General features: G+C 38.8%; 7 non-coding genes across 7 annotated transcripts; 3 read left to right on the plus strand and 4 right to left on the minus strand.

The window, feature by feature from the left end:
- Positions 1 to 108: 108 nt before the first annotated feature.
- LOC119581365 lies at positions 109 to 292 on the minus strand. The gene has a single exon (XR_005229509.1). It is a non-coding gene; the product is annotated as a U2 spliceosomal RNA (small nuclear RNA).
- An 885-nt stretch (positions 293 to 1177) lies between these two features.
- Positions 1178 to 1341, plus strand: LOC119581332. Its single transcript, XR_005229482.1, has one exon. It is a non-coding gene; the product is annotated as a U1 spliceosomal RNA (small nuclear RNA).
- Positions 1342 to 2533: 1192 nt separating this feature from the next.
- Positions 2534 to 2651, minus strand: LOC119581403. The gene has a single exon (XR_005229540.1). It is a non-coding gene; the product is annotated as a U5 spliceosomal RNA (small nuclear RNA).
- A 657-nt stretch (positions 2652 to 3308) lies between these two features.
- On the plus strand, positions 3309 to 3510 carry LOC119581381. Its single transcript, XR_005229523.1, has one exon. It is a non-coding gene; the product is annotated as a small nucleolar RNA U3 (small nucleolar RNA).
- Positions 3511 to 4866: 1356 nt separating this feature from the next.
- LOC119581357 lies at positions 4867 to 5059 on the minus strand. Its single transcript, XR_005229502.1, has one exon. It is a non-coding gene; the product is annotated as a U2 spliceosomal RNA (small nuclear RNA).
- A 3321-nt stretch (positions 5060 to 8380) lies between these two features.
- Positions 8381 to 8543, plus strand: LOC119581324. The gene has a single exon (XR_005229474.1). It is a non-coding gene; the product is annotated as a U1 spliceosomal RNA (small nuclear RNA).
- Positions 8544 to 17297: 8754 nt separating this feature from the next.
- On the minus strand, positions 17298 to 17417 carry LOC119581412. The gene has a single exon (XR_005229548.1). It is a non-coding gene; the product is annotated as a 5S ribosomal RNA (ribosomal RNA).
- Positions 17418 to 21262: the final 3845 nt, after the last annotated feature.

The following is a 21262-nucleotide window of genomic DNA, read 5'->3' on the forward strand; positions in this document are numbered from 1 at the left end:
TTTTTTTTTGGTTTTTTTTTTTTCTTTTAGGTAATTCTTTAAATTTTAGGCTAGTTTTCAGCTTTAAGAGAGGCTATCTTCTCACAAAAATCAAGTTGCTATCCTCCCCGGGGATGGACCAATCCCGAGGTACTGCAATACCGGGCGATCCACGGCAAAGTGGAGCAAGCCCCTAGCACTTCGCCTTTTCCAAAAATCGTTTAATTTTCGTGATCCCACATGGGGATCGTATCAGATATTAAGCTGATAAGAATAGTACTACAGATGTAAACGACATGGCGTTAGAAGTTATTGAAATATTGATTTGCATATTAGAATGTTTCCTGTATGAAAAACTGTTGCTGGGATTCACAATGTTCATCGGACTTCAACGAAAGTACACGTGGGAAAATATTTTTAGTTTTTTAACCATCACTAAACATTATTAACATACGCATGCGCGTAAACAAGCACACTCCCGCACGGCCACACGTTCACATCCACAGACACACGCCTGCATAGACGTATATGCCCAAGATCTATTACTATATAATTATGTAGGCCCTGTATATACCCGCACACTTTGACACGCGTCCACACGCACAAACGTCCATGTATACTTATATTAAAAACGTACGCGCACACACACGAATACTTTTTTGGTTTATTTTCCACACACATTTTGTATATACATATATATGTTTACGAACCCTGACCATTATTTCCATTTGATATATATTAGTCTTGCGAAATATAAGCAAGATTTGAAAAATGCATAAACCTGAGTGTATTCAAATCATGTGAATATTCAATTTATACGACTATGTTCGTAGATATGTATCCATCTGTATTTATGGATGCCTTGATGGGTTAGATGAATATGTTCGAGTGTGTATGTGTGGATTTTCATATGTATATGCCATAAAATATCACGATGATAAATTGGGATAACAGAAGTACAGGTGGAAAAAGTTTTCTTATACACGTAATTTAGGGTTTGATAAGGATAGTTATTATTGAATGAATAACAAGTGACCTTTTTGTTTCCGAATACAGTTTTGAAATATAAACCAAAGTGGCATTCACTAGAAGAGTCTACGTAAAAGAAAATTCCAACTTGGTATTTGTATAAAGTGTTGTAGAGCGCGTGGGGTTCTCAGTGTGAGTGAGCGTGGGTCGGCGCGTGGGTTGGTGAAGCATACTTACCTGGCACAGGAGATACCGTGATCACGAAGGCTGGTTCTCCCAGGACGAGGCTCACCATTGCACTCCGGTGGGGCTGACCCCTGCGATTAACCCAAATGTGGTTAACTCGAGTGCGCAATTTTTGTTAGCGGGGGACTGCGTTCGCGCTATCCCCCATATTACATTTCGATACACTTGAGTAATTCCATAGGAAACCCAACCTTAAAACCTTACTGAGGCCAAGATTCATGAGTGGTGGAACAACTGTTAGATAATTTCAGTTTGTGATACATCCCAATGAGTTCATATGATAAACTTACCCAAAAGAAAATAGCTACCTGGCAATTCTTATTTATCCTGGTAAATTATTATGCAACTTTGCATAAATATATTGATCTATATTTCGATATTGGCTGCAGAATATTTGAACGATTGTAGTGTCCAAAGCAGGAAATATCCAATTGTATACAATGCCAAAGAAATGGGTAGTGAAAGGAATTTGACGTATCTAGATGGATGTAGGCACCAGTAATATATTTTTGAAAAAAATGTAACTTTACATTTGTTTAAATGTTCTTTACTTTTATGAGACTAACTACAGTAGTTGCTAAATTTATCATATTAACCTAATTGTGCATATGTTTTTCTTTACTTAAGGGATGTTATTTCGTCAAAAATAATATGAACATGGAAATAACATTTATTTTTAATTATGAATTGCGATTTCCCATACAGAGTTTCTGCTATATAGTTGGGTGGGCATATATGTGGTACACTGTGGTTGTCCTACATTTCCTATACCTTTAACATTATGGATAATATTTTACCTGTATTATGATAGGATAAAAGTATTCAATTATCAATATTTGAAAATAAAAAATGTATTCCACAAATTTATATATTTACACATATAGATAGATAAATATATGATATATTATGGGAGTTGCATCAGAGTAGATCAGTGGTGTGAGAAATGTAAAATATCTATATATAAACAGCAGGTAGACCACTAACGTCTTAATGTACGTACACATATTTCCGAAATCATAGTTAATGTTATTGCACATTATTTTATTTGTATATAAGGATAATCCCTTTCACCACCAAGTAAATGAAAATTAGGATGAAGCAAGCTGAGATTAGAACTGTAAAAATACAGTAAATGAATTAGCTTCGAACACCAACTGATAGCGTTTTTTAATGAAAAATAATGTATAACTGATATAAATGGAAAAGCAATTTGTTTTAGCCGAGGATGGAAGGTTGAAATATTATGTAGTCACTACAACTAATTGAATACATATCCAGATATTATCCTTACTACAAGATTACTATTAGTGAATATATCTTTATTGCGTATGTTGAATTTGAACCCACCGAAGTGGGCTATAGAAAAAATTGAGTAAGACTCATTGAGTTGTTCCCCTCCACGGAAATCTTTAGTAAAAGGCGAAAGATTTATGCGTTTTGAAGGGAAACCAGAGTTAGAAATAAATGGTAATCAAGTTGACCAACAAAGGTAGACTGAGGGTCGTAGAGCGATAAGTAGAAGGGCAAGAAAGGCATATCTTGAAAGAACCATATTGTTATTTTATCAAATAAGGATTAGCACGCACAAAAGTAAGTGTGTAGTCATGGCATTTACGTTAACGAAGTATATAAGCCAGGTGGTTTGAACATGACTGAATTTAACAATTGAAATTGTAACATCACATATGAGGAGGAATGTTGTGCCTTGAAATCATCAACCATCGAGATAACTTTTTAAGATACATGAACCTTTTGATTCCCACATTAGATTACCTTATAGTACCTAGAAATATGTACCTTTAATTTGATAGGATATGCATTGGAATAGGTAATATGAAGATATATCCTTTCATGTAGTTTAGTATAGTCCCTGTGCCGCGAATGTATAAATGTGTTGTTTTAAACTATCGATAGTAAATGCAAGTTCCACTTTATATTTTCTGTATAGTATTTCATTAGATAGTTGTAGGTTATGTAAATATTTCTAAATGGGCAAACTATGTCCACATATTACATCATACGTATGCTAACACATGAACGCGTGAAAAACCCGGTGTATTAGAAGAAAGTCTTCAGTAAAATGCAGGCTGTGAGTAAATCTAGAAAGTGAAACTATGATCATACTTTATAGGATCACTTCTATAGTGCGATTGCCGGGTTTCTCGCCTAGATTCTCGGAATATATTCAACCACGATGAGGACTGTTAGTGTAATCCTCTGAGCGGGAAGCGGCTCACAAGTGTTTGCTTGAGAGTTTGATGACCGTTCTGACTCGGTTTACCGATGTTGAGAGGAGGATCACACAGGCTGAGTGATTGAATATCAGTCCACTAGAAGTATTCTTGAACTTTTGAGAACTCCTGACAGGGAGAAAAAAAATCCTATATATAAATTGATGTGGGCTCTCTGCTTCGTAGATTTCGAAATCCAAAACCCGAGTACCTGTTACTGGTGTCTGTTTATAATCACTGTAAACATATTCATGGTTTTAAATGTTAAAATATATATATTTTTTTATTATTGATAGCATTATCAGTAATGCCACTGCCACAACCGTTGTTAGTGTTATTACAATTTCATTTAGTAATTACCCCCTTGAGTTGGTGTTGTGTAATTCGCAAAGAGTATATTTGAATTTTTTGCCATGGAGGGTATTTCTATTTCTATATAAAAATACATTAGTGCATTACTTCATCTTGTGCACTTAAAAGTTTGTGGAGGCATAGATGTCTCATGGAATGGGAATGCATGCAGGTCTTTCACACACTTCGAGTTTAAGGTGATGTTAACATTATTGATTATACAATATTTTATCAGTTAATATCTTCCCAGAGACAGTTCTGTAGATCAATCCTTGAGGTATTGCAATGCCTCCGATCCACGTCTAAGGTAAAGGAAGACCATAGTAAATTTCCATTTCTCAGAAGTCATTTTAATATCGCGTGCTTTTAGAAGAAAATGATGGTACTCTACAATATGTTTACATATTGTCCAAGTTGAACTGCATTACTTCACCGATCTCCGGCAACGAAGAATCAAATCTGTAAAAGTCGCCCTTTTGTGGAAGCCTTTTTAATACTAGCTATTTAGAGAGGAGCATATAAATTATACAGAGAGATTAGGCTAATTACAATGTAATTTCTATGAAAACTATTGTAGATTATTGTTCTGGTGTTTTGTGGGCAGAGAGGGTTCAGGTCCTTGTATTTACATTTCAGTATAAAATATGTTAAATATATGTTTCTGTCTTGCACTTAATATGCGCTGTAGATGAAGTGAAGGTGTCACAGAGGAGAAAAGATCTGTTATTTACAGATGTCTAATTTGATATGATCATAATATTATTAATATACCTTTGACACGGACTTCCTATAATTCATTAATTTATGTATCTTGATTATAAGTAGAGTAATCAGGAGGTACTAGCGACTCAGTTTGACATTGTTTATTTTTAACAGAAATAGCGCATCAGGCATATTATGTAATTGTAAAACGTTTATACAAGGGTTTGATTAAGATCCTCCTAGAAGGGAGTGGATGACGTTTGGAGGTCCTGTATTAACCGACAACGGTGTAGGAATGCCGTAGAGCGTCGCCTACTCCTATTTACTGAGTGGACTTGGATATCGTGCAAATGTCAATAATCAAATTCAATATATTATATTTCCCTATAGGGAGTGGACCAATCCAGGAGGCACTGCAATACTGGGCCGATCTGCGACAAAGTTGGAGCAAGCCCCTAGCCCTTCGCCATTTTCCAAAAATAATTTTAATATTGTAGATCCCACATGGGGATCGTATCAGATATTAAGCTGATCAGAACAGATACTACACTTTGATCTTAGCCAAAAGGCCGAGAAGCGATACTGAAACATGGTTGTGTGTCCTAGAATATGTTACTGATGAGACTTGTTAGTGAAGCTCCTTGTGTAGCAACAGACTTGACGTTGGGAGTCATTTAAATATTGATTTGCGTACGGCAATGATTTGTGTTCTGTATGAAAGAAACTGTTGCTGGGATTTCAAGCAGTTTTATAACTTCATTGGACTTCCAAGTAATGTGAGCAAATACCGTTAGCTTCTCAACCAGTTTTCACAAAACGTCTTTACTAACACATACCCACCATGCACGCCCGCACTAATAAGCGCACGCGCTCACTCACATGCAAGCTCCATATAAGGTATTTATATATATATATAGACCTTACTCACATGTCCGCATACTTGTGCATGCTGCACTTAAAGTCATGCACATGCGTAAACATACTGTGTGTGGCATGTACATAAGCACGACTTCTGTAAGTCATTTTACCAGTAGACCATGTGGTTGTTTGCCATGTGGGTCCAAGTTCAGTTTAGAACCATCAACTCAGCGAGGAGGTAGTTGACGATTTTAACTGACCTCATCTGACCTCTCAGTTCGTGCTCAGCGGCCAACGTGATAAGGCCAGGTTAGCCTTCGCCCTTCAGGGCTGGCCGACCGGACATGTGACCCCTCGCTCAGCGTTTACCCTAAGACATCATCTCGTGTGTTCTCTTACTGTGTTGTACTCTTCATTAATAGAGTCAAGCCGTCATTACAACTATAACTACCCCTGCTAGCCATTGTACTAAGGTTCTGAGCCCATTACAACTGGTAGCAGGGTGGTTGTTGCATCCCTTTGGCTCACAACACGAACACAGTCTCCGAAATCGTCTCGACCTGCTTCCACGATCTACGATGTGTACAAATCCACGTGAATACATGTGGGCCTCTTTATTTCTTTTCCCTTCCTTCTCCCATAAATGTGTTAAGCCGTAGGTGCAGTCGCTCTCCCGTTGGTTTTGTTGGGTAAAAGTGCTAAGTGACAGCAAATGGTATGTTCTCACACGTTTCTTCTGACCTTAGATCACATTACTGTGTGATCACGGTATGTGGTCAACAAACATGAATATCGCTCATTAATCAATTAGTTAATTAAATTATCTTTCCCTTCCGGTCGGTCAAGACACGGAAAGTTCAAGAGATGACCACTTGTTTTTCCTGTAATTTGGTTGTTGATGAGGTTGACACCTTGGGATAACTGTAGCACCGTTACATTGCTCGTTGGTGACACGTTCTATCAGTAGAATTGAGCTTGTAACACGATTTTTTATCAATTTATTTTGAGTATAGCGTTAGGATCTTCCCCCATATCATAGCCACAGGATGCGTAAATCTCTGCCCCATCATTAGAATAGTAGGTATGAGTAGAACCGAAGTTATTGGTTCGACCGGCAACTTTTGAGTCAGTGTGATATGCAGTTACATCCGTTAATTATTGTAGGACTAGGGTTTAAGCTAGAATCATTATTTGCTTATTTATCACGCCCTTTTCACTCTCTTGCATGTTTTGGGTACATCCCAAGCAGTAGTGTGATTCGTGAGAGATACTCGTAGGGAATGTGATGAGCGCCCATCACAGATACTCGGAAGAAAGCAGGTTATTTACAGATCTTTCTGGCCCAGGTCGCCTGATTCTACAGCCTTTTGGGCATAGGATCCCCCCATCGATGAATAGCGGGACATGGCTACCTCGGCAGTTCAGAATTTCTGACCCCCAGAGAAGATACACTTATTAGAAAGCTTGCAAATATTTTTTCACATCACCATTCATTAATGCGTACATTCTGTCGCATATTAAATGTTGAATTCAGTGTGGTAGTTGAAATAATTTTGTATAATAGCATTGCTAATTTATCTGTTTTTCTATATTGAATGTTAATCTTCATGTTTGTGATACATTTTCTGTGTGAGGTCACTCTCAGTTTCACTCTCATTCATGTTCGCTGTCACACACACACACTCACTCACTCACTCACTCACTCACTCACTCACTCACTCACTCACTCATTCACGCAGAACATAAGACACTGAAACCTTTTCATTAATAGGGTTTGTTGCTGTCATATTTGCAGGCATAAAAATCTATGATGTATTTCTTTGCTCGCAATTTTGTCAGTTGTGATGAGTGACTCATACATAATGTACAGTTTCTTATTTTGCATACATTTCTTCTCTGTACATCATGTCTGCGGACCAGGATGTTCGTCAAGCAGTAGTAAGCTGCCTCATGATGTAGCGAAGGACCAGGAACTTGCCAGCGCAGGTACCAATCCCCCCAGGATGCTGTGGATGGGTGCTGCTTGCCTGGACGCAGGCAGATCCAGTCAAACTCCAGAAGCTCGTCAGCGAAGATGCCGAAGATGCTAAGATGCCGAAGAGGATGCCTCCTGCCAGGACGCCCATAGATCCAGACGAAGATTACTAGGACGTGAGGACGAGCATGCGGCCGAAAAGGACCTGGACGAGATCTGCGAGGATGTGTGAACGAGGACGCCGCAGATTTATACCTGGAGGAGGACTATGTTGAAGTGTGTCGACCGGACATGCGACCCCTTGCTCAGCGTTTACCCTAAGACTTCGTCTCGTGTGTTCCCTTACTGTGTTGTACTCTTCATTAATAAAGCGTCAAGCCGTCATAACAACTACCCCTGCTAACCATTGTACTAGGTTCTGAGCCCGTTATAATGTGTGTGTGTATGTATAATGTATACATATGTAACTTTACATAATAGTAAATGGTCATAGAATGTTTACGCAAGTATACCTCAGAAGAACTTGTACGTTTTCTTTGAATAAAAAGTCTTTAAAATTGCCATAAAAAACATTGAAGTAAATTTGACTATACATTCCATGTGATATTAGCGTAGCGTAATATAATTAAAATCTGAATGGTATATACCGCAGTGTACATTGAAATCATCTGAATATTACACTTACGCAAACATGTATATCCGCCTGTATTAATGGGTGTATGGATGGATTTTATGGATATATGTGTGTGTGTGTGCGCTCACACACTTATGTATACTTATAAACATTGCTAAAAAAAATGTTACGGAGATGATAAAAATGGTGTATTATAAAACGAATGCCGCAAAAAGCTTATTTATTCTACGATATGTAATGGACAGTTTCAAATTTAATGCCTTGCAAGCGAACGTCTCTGTTTCCAACCATAGTTGTAAAATATAATTAGAAATGTGATTTACTAAGAGGATCTTGAGAAAACTAAAGTCAAAGCTGATATTTGTATAAAGTGTTGTAAAGAGCGTGGGGTTCTCAGTATGGGTGAGCGTGGGTCAGCCCGTGGGTGTGTTTAGCATACTTACCTGGCACAGGAGATACCGTGATCACGAAGGCGGTTCTCCCAGGACGAGGCTCACCATTGCACTCCGGTGGTGCTGACCCCTGCGATTAACCCAAATGTGGTTAACTCGAGTGCGCAATTTTTGTTAGCGGGGGACTGCGTTCGCGCTAACCCCCTTATAACATTTCATTTTTACCGAAAAGTGTTTTATATCCACTTGCCTACGAAGTCAGGACTATAATGATTTTACTTGCATATATTTCGTTAGTTTGTCAAGCCAGCTCATTGGAAATTTTACAGATAACTCGTTCGAAGATATTTATGCATTTCCTAAATGTTTTACAGCATTGAAATGCTGAAAATCTCATTTCAATAGCATGGTAGTCTGCACTGGTATTAACAAAACATTTTACCATTCTTTAAGCTCTATGCAAAGTTATTGGGCAATATTATTGGTATTTTGAAGGGTAATCCCCTTCATTCCCATATCACGAGAAATTTTATCATAACAATGCAATGATATATATATATATACATATATATATGTATATATATATGTATACATATATATGTATACATATATATATATATATATATATAATATCATATATATACACATATACATATATACACATATTGTAGTATACAAAAAATTGGGTCTTTTAAAAGATTGCCATGTAAATGTATGGATGTACCATTTTTCGTTACATTTTAAGAAAAACACCCTAGCGATACCGATAAAACGATGCAGACTTTGAATCGCTAAAGGGATATGGATACCAATACAAAAGCATCGATCGATACATGTATCACGATACTAGCCATCTCTGACTAAAATGATGAATGTAAATCATGATAATAGCAGTGATCCTGGTGATGATATTATTGATGATAATTTATAAATGAATAGCAGTAATGCTGATAATAATCATAATTGTAATCCCACAATCAATTATGATTATTAGTAAGTCAATAAATAGATAAAACTAGTGACGTTGATCATGGGAAAAAAAATATAATGATTATCATGGCTATCTTATTCATGGTATCAGTAATTACGACAACGATGAATATAACGACAACTATAACAAAACCAATCACGATAGGGAAGACGTAGATTAGTGTGCCTCTATGTCGTGGACATGTTTATTAGCTTTCTATCTGTGACTAAACTTAATATGTAGTGTCCTTTTGCGAAAGTTTTTGTAGCTCGGTTATCACCAATTTCATACACTTGCCTTTTACTAATTTTCTAGACGTTCAGCTCTGTAACGAATGTAAGGTGTACAAGTAATGCATAAGAATTTGTAATTATGATACTACCATAATGAAGAATGTAAATCATATTAATGACCACATCAGTGGTACTAGTGATATTATTTCAATAAAAAAACAATGGCAGTAATTGTAGTCCTACCAAAAGTGACGCTAATAAGTGAATTATTAATTAGATTAAATAAATATGGAAGTAATAATCGTGATCATTGCCAGCTAATTTACATCAGTAATTACGATAACGATGATCCTAATGATAATTATGAAAAAAAAAATTATACAGGGAAGACGGATTACTGTGCATCAATGTGGTAGACATGTCTTCGAGCTTTCTATCAGTCACTACCTTACTATGCAATTTCCTATTGTGCATTTTTTTCATATTTTTTATATCTGCTGTATCTAGCGCGGACACTGGACCTAATATTTTGTTGTATGCTTGTGTTTGTGCTTGTTAACCGTGCATATAATTTATTGCTTTTCACAGTTATCTACTGAAAAAGACCGTCTGGTGTTCCCTGGCTGTCACCCAACCGAATAATTACTATCGTTGGCGATTGAAATTTGGAGTTTGTTTATTTATGGCATATACATTTCAATTTTCATTTGGTCTCATTGGTTACTAAAGATTATACACCAGACGACACAGTCATTTTTTAGCGGTTTCGGCCCTTAAAAAAAATCAAAGCTTCAAAGTGCTGCAGTACATATTGCTAAAACTTAATCGTGATTTTTTTTTTTTTTTTTTAGACATCTTTATTACAATCATTTTATACTTATTGTTCCTTCGTAGATATCATTACTAATATGATTACTAACGGAATTAGTATTATTACAGCTTCAGTTATTTCTTCTTTGTAAAAGTGCCCCAAAAATCTATTTAGTATCAGAAAATTAATAAAATGTTTAGAATGTAGGTTTGCATTTACTTTAGTTACCTCTATGAGTTAGCCTATTCGTTTTCTGTGTATCCTTCTTCCTCTCTCCAGTGGCGATTACTTTTACTGTAATTCCTATGGACTGAAGTATAATTTCAATTGATTTCTTTATATAGATATAAGAAGAGCTGCTATAAATTTTATAAAAATGCAAAACATGTAAAGAATTTACAATAAAATGCCAACGACATCTGGTGTACACAGACGGTCACCCATCCAACTACTGACTAGACCCACGTGCTTAATTTCGTTGATCGGACGAGAAGCTGTGTTTTCAACGTGGTATGATCGTTGGCGTATTTATTACTAACATTAGACATCTTTAAGTCAGTGTTCACTGAGTTTTCAACATACGAATATAATGTATGTTTTGTTTTTGCACCAAACTACTTTTACTAATTTTCAAGTTGTGCAACTCTGGAAAGAATGCAGTGTATGCAAGCAATGCATATTGAATAAAATGATATTGTCTACGGTTATAAATCTGTGTACACATGCATCCTTACATCGTTACTTTAAGTAGAAAGAGTTAAATAATATAGATAATCATAAACAGGAATTCTGCTTATTATTGAATCTTGAGTGCTTTCATACACATTGCTGTTACTGTTCCTCTTTTTGTTGGTATTATCAGTATTTGTAATTGTATTTGTATAACTATTCTTACTAATAATTCTATTATCACCATCATTAATCAATCCTTTAAACATGTGATTATTGTTGCTATCAAAGACATTATTGTTATAGCGTCGGCAATAATGATGCTAATGCTGATGCTAATGTTAATTTGATAAAAATTTGAATAAAAGTGATGATACTGATTATGATCATGGTAAGAAAAACATAAGCATTGTCATCATAGACATCTTAAGCATGATACAAAAAATTAAGATATCTATGATCATGATAATTATAGCAAAACCAATTGCGGATAGAGATGAATAAATTATTAGCTACAAGGTCGTGGACATGTCTTCAACATTACCTTCAGGTTCTTAAGTTTTTCTTTTTAATATTTTCAAATACCGTTTCTAAATCTGTTTTATCTGTCGTGCATATTAGGCAATGTTATTGTGTGCAAGTATAATTCAATGACTTTACAGCCATCTGCCGAAAATGAAGTACTGTATCTGTATCTGTTTTCTATAATTCACACTATACTAGTGCAAGAAAATGAAGGAGTAAAAGAACGTGCATGAAGAGTAGTAAGCTGAAAAGACCATCTGTGTTCCAGGTGGACACTCATCCGAGTACTGAGGAATATCAACATTGCTCAAGTTCGCTGATCGGATCTTAATCGTTAATACCATTTGCTTTCTCTTTAATACCGTTAATACCAGTTGCTTACTCTGTAATACCATTTGGAAATTTCAATACCATGGCGTCAGTCACATCAGTGAGATTTGTTCTTTATATTTACATCAATCACAGTTCACCAATTAAGGGAATAAATCTGATAATGGTTCATGATTTACCAAATTTTTGCTAGAGTTCTTTAGTTTTTGTTGCCATTTAAACTTTATAAAGAATTCATGGGAGGAGAAAATACTATTTTGCATAATATATAAAGAAGTGTACACGTATAAAAAACTGCACATGATAAAACTACTGCCGTGATTTTTGATCAATTTAATTTTGCTCTCCCGGAGATTGATATTATTGTTACGCCGCCTCGTCTCTCTCTGCCACCAACACAAAGTAGGCTAGGCAGACGGTGTGTTAACCACAGGGTCGTGAACACTGAACAGCTCCAAGAGGCACCGAGCACCACAGCGTCCCAGAACACCACGAGGAGAAACGCCAAGTGGCGAGGCAGGGCACGAAATAAACACACGATGACAGTCTTTCCTTTATTTACACAAGTTATTTACCCGTACACTTTTCTATAGGCACAATACAGGGGGAAACCAGCATGTCACACTGCACGATACAGCTTATAACAGGGCAACACAAAGTTATATCAGGTCACAAGGGCACACACACGAGGTCTTCACAGGAGCAGCACCCAACTCCGTCTCCTCGGCTTGTTCCTCCGCTCCTCCGCTCACAGCCAGCTGCGTCATGTTTGCCCAGGTCCCTTCATGTTAACACATGCCCAGGTCATCCTTTTCATGTTAACACATGTTTCGCACAGAGACAAAGACCCACTGGCGTAGCACTATCCCCCCCCCCTATCAAGCTCTGACATACCTAAACATGAAACAAAATACAGAAAATTTAAATAAAATTAGTCCTCAGGAACGAACAAAATTCTTTCAAACAAAAGTAACTGTAATTGTAAATCAGTTCTCAGAAACACAAAAATCTTTCATCCAGTGCGGCTTCCTTCGCTCTCACTGAGGTCGCTCTGGAGGAGGTGTGGGCGGCGGTAGATTGGCAGTGGCACCCAGAGGGGTATCTCCTGTCCCAAGACCCGGCTCATGGTCACCATTGACGTCTGCTGCATCGCCCTCACCGTCCAAATGCTCGTCCTCATCTCGGTCAGCGTCTGCCACGTCCTCATCGCCGCTACTGGGGCTGACTTCATCTTCTTTTTCACCATGGACCCAGGAGTAGCTTCCTGGCCCATGGTAACACCACAGCCGGTGCGCCAAGTCCTCAAGGAAGTCAGGCGACGGCCCCACACCAACCAACTCCTCGCTCCCCGACGACTCTTCTGGACGCTCCACTTCCTCACAAGTGCCCAGCTTTGCACCAGCTGGCACCTTCTGGGCCTTATCGGAGAAGTTAGCTACCAACACTGTAACTAACCCTTCCCCTGGTCCAACAAGGCTCCGCCCAACCGCTACGCCATCAGCCAACTGCAGGTTTTGAATGGGCTCCACGAGGCCCTCTATTCCATGCATCACTCTTGACAGTCGACACCGGATTCTAGACTCTGTCCTGGGGGCAAGGTGCAGTCGGTCAGCCGTAACTACCTCTGCACAGCCAACCTCTGGAAGCAAGGGCACATCTTCACCGTGCACCCTCACCAGCTTCCGTCCAAGGTCGACACACGCCTTACTCTGCATCAGGTAGTCAAGGCCCAGCAAGCAGTGCTCGTCCAGATCGGCCACATACACCGCCAGCCGCTGCACCGTGCTGCCCACGCCAATACGAGCCTCCACTGGCCCCTTGAGCTGCACACAATGCCCCGTGACACCACACAGTCTCTTGGAAAGTGCTCGGGCTCACCTTCATCAATGCTACCTTCTCCACTTTAGCCTTCTGGCCCCGGAGGTCACGGCGGGGCTGAGCAGCTGGCCCTAGGCCACTCGTTGCCTTCAGGAAGGCCTCGAACTCCAAGGCCCTCGCCAGCGCCACCTGCAGGTCCCCAGGTGTGCCTGCTTGACGTAGATTTGCAGCTGCTGGTCCTGTAAAGCGTCAACAAAAAATCGCGGCCAGGACCACGATCATCTCTTCCGCAGCCGCAGGGTACGACCTCCTTACCAGCGCCTCCACATCCTGCGCCAGCTGGGACAGTGTCTCGCCACGCTCACGAGTCCGCTTCTTCAAGTGGGCCCGATATACCTCGGCCTGGTGGTGGTGCCCGAAACGGCGTTTCAAAGCCTCCGCCACGCTGGTGTAAGAGGCATGTTGGGTTGCCGGCAGATGCCCCAACACTTCCACCTCGGGCCCAGCTCTGTTACCAGCTGCAGGGCCTTCTCTTCCTGGCTCCAGCCCTGGGCAGATGCCAGCATTTCAAATTGGGCGACATATGCCTCCCAGGCCACCTTCCCGTCATACTCAGCTGGCTTATGCCTCACGAATGTCTGGAGGCCGAGGGGCTGCGGGGTGGAGAACGCGTGCCGTGAACTAACACGCCCGGGGGGGAGGAAGGGAGGGAGGGAGGCAGCGAGGCGGGTTGACCGGGTCCGAGGTTTGCCGCCACCTATACCCAAGGGAGCGTTCCGATGGGTCCCCAGCCTTCTGTAGCGACCACTGGCTCCGACACGACAGTGCGAGGCCCGGGGATTTCCTGCCACGGACCCCAGGCAGACCCCAGTAAATCTGACACTCTGGCATCTGTTGCCAGAACCTCGTCTGCCTTCTCTGCTTGCAACGTTACTACCTCTTGACGCCGCCTTTCCTCCTTCACTTCCTCTCCTCAGGCCCTGAACCTCGCCCTTCAGAGTCTGCACCTCCTCCATCAGTTCACTCTTCACGCTGTTGCAGGCCTTGTCGGTATACTGCTGAGTTTCCATCTTCACAGATGCAAGATTGCTTTGTAGCACCTCAACAAGTCGGCAGAACTGTTCCTCTGCCTTCCTTGCCTGCATCTCGACGAGATGGTGCGCCTGCTCGTGTGCCCTCTGTACCTGCTCTTCTGCCCTTTGTGCCATTTCCTCCCTCATACCGGCCAGCATGGCAGTGATCAGGTCCATCTGGCTCGGCTTCACCTCACTCGTGCCTGCCTCAGTCATAGCCTCCTCTCCCTCATGGCTGCCGCCATCTTTGGACGACATGATAAATCGGCGCTCTCACTGATCAAATATCACAAATCCCACTCCTGACACCATTTGTTACGCCGCCTCCCTCCTCTCTCTGCCACCAACACAAGGCAGGCTAGGCAGACGGTGTGTTAACCACAGGGTCGTGAACACTGAACAGCTCCAAGAGCCCCAGCACAACAGCGTCCCAGAACACCACGAGGAGAAACGCCAAGTGGCGAGGCAGGGCACGAAATAAACACACGATGACAGTCTTTCCTTTATTTACACAAGTTATTTACCCGTACACTTTTCTATAGGCACAATACAGGGGGAAACCAGCATGTCACACTGCACGATACAGCTTATAACAGGGCAACACAAAGTTATATCAGGTCACAAGGGCACACACACGAGGTCTTCACAGGAGCAGCACCCAACTCCGTCTCCTCGGCTTGTTCCTCCGCTCCTCCGCTCACAGCCAGCTGCGTCATGTTTGCCCAGGTCCCTTCATGTTAACACATGCCCAGGTCATCCTTTTCATGGTAACACATGTTTCGCACAGAGACAAAGACCCACTGGCGTAGCATTATCTTTACTTATATAATTTTATTTGCAAATATTACTGTTATTATTGTTATTAATGGATTTACCACTACCACTAAATTTCTTCTGTCTGTTTTCTGTCTATCCTTCCCGCTCTTTGCAACGGTAAATTTACTTTTATTGGTTTGCTATTGACTGAAGCATAAGTTCTTTGTGCAAATATATAAGGAACTGCTGTAAACTCTTGAGAACTGTAAAACACATACAGCATATATAACAATATATCAATAGCATCTGGTTTTCAATAATTTTGTACATTTTAATCTTTTGTCACCAACTCATACTTAAAAACACTATAAAACAAATTCCTAATTGATGTTGCTAATCCCGAGTTTTCTAACCGAGAACAGGTATTTTTCACAATGATTTGGGTTTCTGTCCACACACACACACACACACACACATATTTTTTATTTTATATATATATATATATATATATATATATATATATATATATATATATAATGTATATACATATATGTATGTGTGTATATATATATACATGTATATATACACATACATATATTTATCCCAAATAATACACTATGTACTTTTCTTTATTAAGAATGCATTGAAGACAGACCACTGACCATCAAGCGTAATTACCTGTACTAGACACGTCTATTAGCACGGTGTAACAACTGATCGTTTTTACAGCTCAGTGCCTCAGTGCTCGTTCATACCTGTTTTTTGTACTAAAGCCGTTTCGCAAAGCCACTCTTAGCTTGCTAACACTCGAAGAAAAATGAGTTGAGGATGAGTTTCCGGGTGGAGTGTCGAGAATACTCCGCCGCGAAAAACTAGACCATGGTAAAAACAAATGGTATTAATTATATGATCTTAACTATACCTAAGTAGCTAAAATAACCTTTTTATGTGGTTAGTAATACTAATTCACCATGATATATATATATATATATATATATATATATATATATATATATATATATATATATAGTGATCTGTGGGAATTTTTACGGAATCTAGGTAGTTTTTGGCAGCCCATGTGGAGTCTTCTAAATTTAGCAAGTGGAAACACTTCTCTTATGAACATACAAACAAAATGCCAACAGCATCTGGAGTTCCCAAGCAATCATCCATCCAAGTACCCAACGTTATTGAATTTCGCTGATCGGAGTCGAGAAGTGTGCTTTCACCGTGATATAATTGTTAGCGAGTCTGTATAGCTATGGCATACCCTTATGCATTTAAGTTTTCCTTTAGACTCACTAGTCACTACACAGACGACAGTCATTTTTTACCGTTTTTTCTGCCCTGGAAGTCTACAAGGAATGGTACAGAACTAAAGCTTCTAAACTGAAGCCAAATATATTGGTAAAACTTTATCGTGATTTTTTCTTCTTTTATTATCATTATTGCATTCCTTTTATACCTGTTGTTCTTTTGTAGATACCACTGCTAAGATTATTCTTACTAAGACAATCAGTATTATTACAGGTCCAAGTATATTCCTAAAAATAAGTAAAATCTGTTTAGAATTGGAAATTTAAAATGTTTAAAATGCAGAATTGAATTTACTTTAATTCATCCTATTCGTTTCTGCCTTCTTTCCGACGGCGATAACTTGTACTCTATTTCCCATTGACCGAAGCATAATTTCAGTTGATTACTTTATACAAATATAAGAAGTGCTGTTATAAATTGAATAAATATGCAAAACATAATTATTATATGTAATAAAAGGCCAACAGCATCTGGTGTTCCCAGGCGGTCACCCATCCAAGTACTGACCAGACCCAACGTTGCTTAACTTCGCTGATCGGACGAGAAGCGGTGCTTTCAAACGTGGTATGATCGTTGGCGAAGGTTTGACAAACGTTAGCCAGTTTTGTGTCAGTGCTCGTCATTTTTATACATTCTAATATAATGCGTGATTTACTTTTGCTTCAAACTTCATGACCATGACATTCCAGTGATAACGATGAGATCTGCTTCGTAATGTAAGCATAAATCACAATCGGGAGTATTGGCAATTCTAAGTCTATTGTTACCACTTTCTTGCATCTGCCACAAACTTGACTAATTATCGAGCTGTGCAACTCTGTAAAGAATACAAGGTTTACAAGCAGTATGAAGAAATTTAGTAATATAATATTTGATATGGTTTTCAATGTGTATTCATTCTACTGCATCTCTTGCACAGAGCTAGATGATATAGCTAACCACAAGCAGAAATGACTATTATTGAATCTTAAACCTTGAGTGATTTCAAAACACATTTCCCGCTATTGTTGTTATATTATCAATCATTTGTAGTTGTATTTGTATCGTTATGATTTTATTGTTATTAGTTACTGCTATTAACATTAGTCATTATTGTCATGATAATGGTAATAAGGATGCTACTTAAATGTAAATGTGAATCATAATTAGCATCATACATGATATTGGTAATAATATTATGATCATAATACAAACAAAATGTAGTATCATTGTTGATGATAATGATTACCTCATTCTCAAATCCCTCGAGTGTGGGCAAGCTAAGAGTGGCTATGCGAAAGGGCTCTAGTAGAAAAACGGTTAGGATTCGATTGACGCCATTGAACGAAAGTATCAGTTAATACATCGTGCTAATAGACGTGTCTGTACAGGTGTTACGTTTGCTGATCAACATACTACTTAGTAAGAAATACTAGATACATACTAGATTAATTGAGATTTAAAAACTTCTATTAACAAACGCAGAAACTCAGGTCACGGGTGAAAAATCCTAGATCTAGGTTAGAAAACTCAGGATTTGTAATACTGACTAAAGCTGTGTTATTATCAGGAATCGGTGATGAAAGCAACCAATTTACCAAAGTATTATTAAAGTTACAATTGCAAACAGGATTGATCCCAAATCACCATTCCTGTGATAAGTTGATCCTTAACTGTATATCTCTATAGGTTCCTCTTCCGGTCTTTTGTTGCTTCTCTCCCTCACGTATAATACTGTTACGCCGGTCCGCCTCGTCTCTCTGCCACCAACACAAGGCAGGCTAGGCAGACGGCGTGCTATCCACAGGGTCGTGAACACTGAACAGCTCCAAGAGGCACCGAGCACCACAGCGTCCCAGAACATCACGAGGGGAAACGCCACTTGGCGAGGCAGGGCACGAAATAAACACAAAATGACAGTCTTTCCTTTATTTACACAAGTTATTTACCCGTACACTTTTCTATAGGCACAATACAGGGGAAACCAGCATGTCACACTGCACGATACAGCTTATAACAGGGCAACACAAAGTTTATCAGGTCACAAAGGCACACACAAGGTCTTCACAGGAGCAGCACCCAACTCGGTCTCTTGGCATGTTCCTCCGCTCCTCCGCTCACAGCCAGCTGCGTCATGTTTGCCCAGGTCCCTTCATGTTCACACATGCCCAGGTCATCCTTTTCATGTTAACACATGTTTTGCACAGAGACAAAGACCCACTGGCGTAGCAATATATATATATATATATATATATATATATATATATATATATGTATGTATGTATGTATGTGTTGTATTGTGGATGGAAGGAGCCAGTCATTGAAATCTTTGCTGAGGTATTCATTAAGAGTATAGTATGTAATATATCCTTTCTCGTGCTTTCCTACAGCTGTAGCCAAAGGGAAATATCTTGGCCATAGGTGGTGGGATAAAACCATCTACACAAATGCAACCCATGTTATGTTGGTCTTGTAATGAAGAGAGTGCTCCTCTTTTTCATGTTAATGATTCTAGTGTGTGGAATTTTAGCTCCAGATATCTTTTTCAGAAAAGGGACTATTATTGTTTTGGTTCTATTCCAGTAAATGTATGGGAAACTCTTGCAACTTCATTGACTTTCTCCATCCTGTGGGATGGCCTTTACAGCATTAAGTACATATGCTTTTGTAACTGGATGTGCCCACTTAACTAACCTGTTAACATAATTCACAAGATGGTGTTCTGCTTCAGAAAGAAGAGTTGTTTTTGTCCAGGTTTTGAGCTCATTCCTTGGTACCCAGAAAGTTTATGCCTGATTCAGGGATTTTTTACTTCTTTGCAGCCCCACCAATTGACAGACTAAGCTAATAGAAAAATAAAGTGAAGCCATATGTATATATATGTATATATATACATATACATACACATACATAAATATATATATATATATATATATATATATATATATATATATATATAATATATATACATATATATGGTTATTTGTCTATATGAGAAGAAATTTGAAATGTCTCAATTTATTTTAATTTCTTTTTGTGGCTTTTCATATGTTTATATATACGAGGGGGCTTCAAAAAGTTTGTGAAAAAAGAACAGCATGAAAAAATGGTTTCAGTTATGATGCTTATTTTTCAACATATGCTCGGTTCAGGTCAATACACTTCTGCAGACGTTGATACCAGCCTTTAAGGCCATTTAAGCTTAGATGGCCTTAATCATTTAAGGTCAATCTAATTATTGTTATTTTTGATATAGCAGCTCATTTCCATCTTCAACCGATGGAAAATTGGTACCTTCCAAATATTTTTTTAAAGTTTGGAAACAGAAAGAAATCGGGCTAAATTGGGGCTGTAAGGTGGATGTTAGACGATTTCCCATTGAAATTCAGGTAGCACAACTTTTAACTACCGAGCGCCATGAGCGGGTGCATTGTTGTGGTGGAAGAGAATGTGTTGATGTAACTTTCTAGGGTGTTTTTTTTTTTTTTTTTTTTTTTTTTTGTGACAGTTATCTCAAATCACATTCATAATAAGCAGATGTAATTGTTTTCTTGCTCTTGAGGAAGTCAGCTAGCAAAACTCCTTCTGCATCTCGGAAGACAGTGGCCTTTCCTCTTGAACACTCTGATTTTGCTTTGACTGGTCCACTTCCACCCCTGGGCAGCCACTACTTTGATTGAATTTTATCCTCAGGATCCTACTGGTACAGCCATATTTCATCCCCTGTCACAATTTTCTGCAGAAAAGCTTCAGAGTCCTCATCTCACTTGTTTAAAATTTCCATTGAAAAATCTACCCCTCGTTTGCTGCAGATCTGGGCACAACAGCCTAGGGACTCATTGAGCAGGAAGCTTGCTTAGCCCAAAACTCTCCACCAGAATTGTGTGTGCAAAACCCACAGAGATGTTGAGTGTCTCCTACTGATTCATTGGTTACTCATCTATACTTTTCAGTCATGTTACGGACAGCATCAGCGGTATCCTCAGTAATCAGCATGCTTTAAAGCAAATGTGTAGTCATGATGTTTATGTTAACTAAGCATTTATGCCAAAATGTGTTCTTTGAAGAAATATGCATTCATAGTACATATAGTTTAGTTTAGTCTATCTTTCATGGTACATTATTATTATTATTATTATTATTATTATTTATTATATTTATTTATTATTATTATTTTTTTTTTTCAGAAAGCTCTGATACTTATTTTACCATGTACAGTATAAACTTTACATTTCCTACCATATTTGGTGTAGAGCATGCAAGCATTTTATATATGGCAACTAAATTCACATATTACGTCATTCATATAACAATAGGAAAATGTGCAAATTCGGTGTAGTAAAATAAAGTCCTAAGTTAAATGTAGTGTGACATTGAATTCTGAAATTGTTAGTATTATCATACTTATTCCCCAGGATCACTTCAAAAAGTGCGATTGCCGCGG

This window comes from Penaeus monodon, chromosome 14, assembly GCF_015228065.2.
Source record: "Penaeus monodon isolate SGIC_2016 chromosome 14, NSTDA_Pmon_1, whole genome shotgun sequence".
Classification (NCBI taxonomy): Eukaryota; Metazoa; Arthropoda; class Malacostraca; order Decapoda; family Penaeidae; genus Penaeus; species Penaeus monodon.